General features: G+C 36.2%; 1 protein-coding gene across 2 annotated transcripts in view; it reads left to right on the top strand.

Moving 5' to 3' along the window:
• Window positions 1-1,016: 1,016 nt before the first annotated feature.
• The window catches only part of LOC149770157 (hepatocyte growth factor receptor-like), a 77,904-nt gene continuing 72,200 nt past the window's right edge, over window positions 1,017-6,720 (top strand). The window contains exon 1 of one of the 2 annotated variants that reach the window (XM_089949319.1): window positions 1,017-1,161. The gene's annotated coding sequence lies outside the window, so the exon portion shown is untranslated. The remainder of the gene's footprint in view (window positions 1,162-6,720) is intronic. The other variant, XM_089949318.1, reaches the window with a different exon arrangement.

Here is a 6,720-nt window from a genome sequence, read left to right as displayed (position 1 = left end):
AAACAAAATAATTAAATTTATTGAATCCATCTGTGTATGTCACATTAAGGCTACAAATCGTTATTCAAAGAATAATCCAATATGCATAATACATGTATCCACAGTCATATAACCATTTTAATACGTAATTAAAGCCGCAAAATCCTACAAATTAGCGGTTATAAAGTTCATGTTATTATTACAAAATTATATGTTTCAACAGATTAAAAGAATAAAGGTTATTTTGCATACTACTTGTGTTATTGGAACAAAAGTACTCCCACATAATACCTTTAATTGCTGTCACATTCATTTACAGTTCATCGTGCAGTTCGGGTTAATTGCACTTTTTTCTCAACCAAAGACAATTACCGACTTCAGCTTGCATAACTGCAATTGTAAAAAGTTAATTGTTTAACTATGCCTAAGTGTAGATTATATAATTAAAAATATCATGCATGTAATAATTATATTACTTAGAACATATATATATATATATATATATATATATATATATATATATATATATATATATATATATATATATATATATATATATATATATATAATATTCTTATTGTAATGTAGAACTGAAAGTGCGTGATAAAATTACTGTGAAAACCAAAATACAATTATTTATTGCAAGAAACGAAAACTTGTTTATATTAACTAAGACGCTTTATAAAAAAAGGAAATGTATGTGTGTCTTTTTGTCTAAATATCGGACGGACGTGTCTTTTGCGTCGTATTATATTTAATACAGTGCAGTAAGTAAAAATAAAAGACTGCAAACAATTACCAGTTTCATATAACTGTATTTGTGCTATAGGTATGGGCTCTCAGCCAAATACAATTTCCCGTTTAAATCTATGATGAATGCGTCACTAAATCTTGCCCAGTCTCATTGATACGGTATCTTCGGTATCCCTTGTATTCTTTTTCAGTCAATAACTCCACTAAAGCTGACATTTTACCGGTTAGTCTTAATGACGTAAACAACACCATCTATTTTTATAAACAGATTCAGGCACAGTCACCACTTCTTACCAGGAAGTTTTATTTAGATGGCTTTTGACTGTCGCTGAAAAGGACCGAGTTGAACCTATCTTAGTATAGAATTTTAACGAAGCGGAATATTTTCCTTCATTTATAGACGTATGAAGACCCCAATGTACTTCGTTGGTAAGTTGCTTGCTTGTAGCTAGTTATTTAATAGGTATTTAAGTTGATACCTTTAACAAAGTTAATGAATATGTATTTAGCACCTGTGCATTGTATATACATATAAATGTGATATAGTGAACAAATAGTATTTAGAGCTAGATATGATTCTTCGCAGAAATGAATGTCAGTGATATGAAATACGTACTGGATTCAACAACAGATATCTAAAGATAAAAGTGATGGGTTAAAGACACTGTTCACATGGATTTGACAGCAAGTGACCATAGCTACACCGTAAACAAACAATTCTATCCGATAAATATTTCCGTCATTCCGACAATATATATACATCTTAGAGGCGTGTTAGCTCACATCTTAGTTCATTGGAATTTACCGTATGGTGGGGTTGAATTGACGAGAATTCAGTGTTCATATGTAGACTGGTAGGCTGGTATTATATATCATTGTCCCTTGCTTTCTCGTCAATGTTGGCAAACGTTCTGCCTCATGTGGACTGAATATTCATATTATTTTTTATAGGCGAGAGAAATAAAAGGACAAAGGCGAAGAATAAGGAGAGAGAGAGAGAGAGAGAGAGAGAGAGAGAGAGAGAGAGAGAGAGAGAGAAGACTTATTGCTGTTTTAGATTTATTGCCATTTGTAAGCAAATTATAGGTTATACATGGCGAAGGAAGAGCATGGAAAACTCCGGGAAGAACCATCGACCTACGTGAAGCTACTGGCAATCTTTATCACATATTCAAGGAACCCAAGACTCGAACCCACGTAGCTGGGATGTCAGTGATTTATAAGGTTGAGCGCCTTAGACCACTAAGCTACCCCGGGCTCCTGTCCACAAATGAATGTTTCGTTCATTTATTGCTGATAGCGTCTGCAGTATTTGAATTGAGCGTGTTGAGTGATTTCCCAGGCTTAGTTATCAAAGCTTTATGAATTCATTCATTCGTCCTTTATTTGTCGAATCGTGTCATTCAAAAGTAAAGCTAAAGACGCTATACCAAACTATTACATCGAGATACAGGGAAATATTTACATAACGTGGAGGTTATTTCGGCTGTTTCAAAATACAGACATGATGATATCTTTAACTGTGAAAGGACAATAAAGTCTCATTTTTAGAAACAAAATAACGATGAGAGAGAGAGAGAGGGAGAGAGAGGGAGAGATATATCAATAGCCCGTCTCGTTTTGATAAACAGTAACGATTCGACCAACAATCATGATGCTTTTGGAGCACGATTCGAAAATATCAATCATGATTGCCTAAAATTCGTCACGATCTATGCAACAATCATGATGGTCCAAAATTCGTCATGATTCGTCCAACAATCATGATGGCTCAAAATTCGCCACGATCTGCCCAACAATCATGATGCCACAAAATCCGATACGATTTGCCCATATAATCTGCAGTAAGTTCTTCGAATGATAAATGAACCAAAGTAATTGTCTGAACAACAAATAAAAAAATCAGTTTCATACTAGTATGACAGTATTGTGATTGTCTCATACGTATTTCTTCGCGTTGAAATGATTGATGTTTAACTGGATGACATCATGTCTCCATGATAACACGATCACTTTATGCATAGATGTAACTGATAACTGATCACAGAAACCGAAGGCTTCCAAATCTATACATCTCCAAATTGATGTAATAGCTTTTTCTGTTGACCTTTAACTTCACCATAATTTAGTGTTCGAATACTGTTGATTATTTGTCGTCATGATTTACAGATACAAATGTAAACAAGGAAGTTATATCTTAAGCTGTACTGATAAGTAACATGGAATCGTTGGCTAGGTCAAAGAGACATATATACATTTATACTCAGTTGCTCTTTTCTTGTACCAGTTGAATGTATATTTATTTTCCTATTACTTCTTACGTCACCTAGTCTAGTGGTCTCATTGTTTGTTATGTGTATGTATGTATGTATGTATGTATGTATGTATGTATGTATGTTTGAAATGTCTCAGGACACCCGGCAAGTACTTCAGTTGCTGAGATACAAACTAACTATAATCGAGAAGAGAAATTTGCGATGACAAATTCACGTAATGGCCGGAAATTTAAATACTTAATTGTAATCTCCACTTTCCACCGGATTCTGCCCCACTTGAGTGTCAAGTCTCACACCCAAAGCAACATATACATTGCGATTTTATCACACAGTCTCTAATTATCCCCAAGACAAAAGGGAAACAAAATGATAATACCAAATTTAAAACATAAAGAAACAAAACATTTTAAAATCTTTAAATTAGTTATGAAAAGATTTGTTTGATCTCAGAGAAAATTATTGCTTGCATCAAGACAGCACATGTGGTAGTTACCACCCATGTGGTTGATGGAGACATACAGGCTCACGCGAGGCAGAATACCTTCACTCCCCCAATCTTCTACCCTTGCAGTTTCTTCGTGTGACGGATGTTGCTGCAGCTGTTCATATTTCAGCCATTCACGAACAGCTCGCATTAGGTGACATTCTTCCTGCAAATCTGTTTCTCTTTTTCTTTCTCTGTTTTGAATACACCCGCCACCAGTTCTATAGTATAGAGTCCGATGGACTTCACAAGTCTTCTTTTATCCGTGATGTAGATCAAGTTTCTCTACCTAATTTACGAGGCTTTTGACATGGTCAGACTTAGTAAATGTTCAGTTAATTGGTTTCTAATGTTTAAACGTATGATGGTTGTCTGGTTAGTGTGTAACAGTCGAATTCATTGCTTTATATACCAGATGCACAACCGTAAAAGAAACACACTCACCCACCCAGAGGGAAAGATAGAGTACTGTCATATCAAACTTTAATCGTTTACATCATTAAAAGTTCAAATAACTGACGACAAAAATAAGCAGCTACAACGGATTTTATCCGGTGTCACCCCGCACTATAAGTGAAGTTTTGGAAGAAAAAGTTAATCATCGTCGTCATCATCAGCATTATATTCCTAAGACTGAGTCTGGATCTTCCAAGAAAGAAACTTTGTAGATGTTCGTTGAGGTTGTTTTTTTTCTTTCTGTTCACTCGACCAACAAGGTGAAGTCCACATAATTTCGAACGAATGTCTATTCTTACACCATCAAATTTAAGGACTTAAAGTTCCAGGTCACCGCGGAGAAAGCGGCTGCGTTTGTTATGAATTAATTAGAATCTATTTTGGTTGAGGCGGAACGATTTTGCAACTCTCTTTTACCCATGGCAATGTGTAATCTCCTCTGTGGATAGCAGTCAGTAAATCTGCTGGATTAACACCTACCGAAATAACCGACAAAATTCAACCTGCACAACAATTGATCGGCAAAGTTTTAAATTTCCTATGGAAACTTCATCGTCTACACGACTGTCCTCTAAATTTATTCAGATAACGGAAGTCGCACTCTTTTCCGTGGATTAACTCTCGACCATTAGAGAAAGTATTTTGAAAATTGACAACGACCAAGAACACGTGTGTTAGACCGCGCTATCATGTTGGCTAATGATCATGCATATACATGGAATGTAAACGATTATGGATGAACGTTAGAGAATCAAGCAACCTCAAACAGTTAGAAGAAGGAATTTCAACGGAATACAGTCTGTAGTTCCTACGCAATGCGGAAAATTGATTTAAATTTTAAGTTTACCCTCAAGTGATTCGTGCAGATCTCCTGCTTGTAGGACCCAATTTTCCATATGGAAAATCACCTTGATAGTATTACCGATCTCAAAGGATTTCTTATTTACTAATAATACTTAGTAAAAAGGTGAATATGGTTTTCATCAAACAAGAGGAAAACGTTCAGTGTGTAGAGAGATGTAACGGCTGTTAACATCGAGATCTTCACGACGGAAAACATTTTTGTTTCTTCTGTATTATACTTATATTCGGCGATTTAAGAGTCAAGCCTGTTATAACCGAAAAAAATGAAACAATTCAAAGAAAATGCAAGTGTTTGTAACTTCCCCACAAATGTGGATAAAAGGATTTCAATCATTAAAATTATTACTATTATTATTATTATTATTATTTAGAAAAGCGCCTAATCTTGAGAAGCTCTAAGCACTTTTCAGTATTATATAACACTTAAAAACATGTACAACGACAAGATTACAAAATTAAGATTCACGAAATTACAAAACAAAAACATGCCGACAATAGCTAAGGACGTTAACATTATTAAATCCTTCAATCTGTTCTTTAAGTCGAAATAGCCGAGTTTTATGAGAGCTCATGAATGAGATCGTAGTGTCATTGTGTCTAAGATCTATGGTTAATGCGTTACAAGTAGATGGTCCCTGGTATACAAAAGAACGTTGTCCATATGACTTCGTTTTAATTGTGGGTACAGTGGGAATGAGAATGTCGAAAGAGGAGCGTAGGTTTTTAGATGAGGTGTACACATGAGTGAGGTGAGATACGTATATTGGACTGGAGCCAGTCAACGAAATGTTGCATAGTGAACAGATTTTGTATTTGATTCTGGATCGAATGGGCAGTCAGTGAAGGTCATAAAGGACGGGGAGGTGTGCTCAGTTCTTCATAGTCTAATGATAATCCGAACTTTTTGAAGTTTCTTTAGGAGATAATGAGAAGAATCAGATCGAAGTGAATTACAATAGTCCAGTCTTGAAAGTACTAAGGAGAGCCTTGAATGTGTTTATTAGATGTTGGTGTAATGAGAGTGTACTGTCGAGAGTGACACCTAGGTTTTGCACTGACTGTAAATTTAATGTTGGTATTGCTGGTACTTATTGTTTTTGAGGTAAAGGATATGAGCGAGAAAGTCTGCGTAGTGATGTGGGCATCTTCATTAGCCAAGGTTCTGACAACCCTAGCTACACCTTGGCGGATCGAACAGCTATATCGGTGCATTCTCCTAGCAACATTTATTGGATTTCATGTGTTGCCCCCCCCCCCTTAGTATGTAATGACAACTAACCAATAGCGTGGTGCATTGTACATCGGCCGAAAACGGTGGTGGCAAAATGACCTAATAAGGATACTTTGTAAATTTAATATCGAAAGTATGACTACGTACCAGGGGGACGCCATTATAGGTCTAATTTAGTCAAAGGTATTTGTACAAACACGGACCGGCACTGGAAACGTACTTATTTATTGGTTCATTCAATTTAAATTTGAAAAACTTAATTTTGATTGGATGCGGTGGCTTGCCGCCTCATTCAATGAAATTCAAAGACCCGAATTACAGAAATATCTGCTCGATATGTCAAGGTGTATATAGCTTTATAGGAACATTGTCTAGCGAAGATGTGATTTGGGTGACCTTAGTTTTTTCATCATTCATATTCAGTTTATTACATGTCATCTGAGTCCCAGTGTGGCTTCTGAGCTGTAGACATGATCTCACTACGCCAGCTGCTGTGACCAGCAGATGTCTCACTACATTGCCTTCATAGACCTGACCAAGGCGTTTAACCCGGAGCGGACTCTTCAGGCTCCTGTAGAATATCGGCTGCCCCACCCCCTCCACGACTGCTCGCGGTCGTCAAGTCGTTTCACGAGAACATGCACAGCACAGTGTGCTTCAATAGCGCAACATCGGAG

Source organism: Sinohyriopsis cumingii, unplaced genomic scaffold (genome assembly GCF_028554795.1).
Source record: "Sinohyriopsis cumingii isolate HCF-2022 unplaced genomic scaffold, ASM2855479v2 utg002596l, whole genome shotgun sequence".
NCBI lineage: Eukaryota > Metazoa > Mollusca > Bivalvia > Unionida > Unionidae > Sinohyriopsis > Sinohyriopsis cumingii.
Note: the sequence above shows the minus strand (reverse complement) of the source record. Positions and strands in the feature narration are given on the sequence as shown.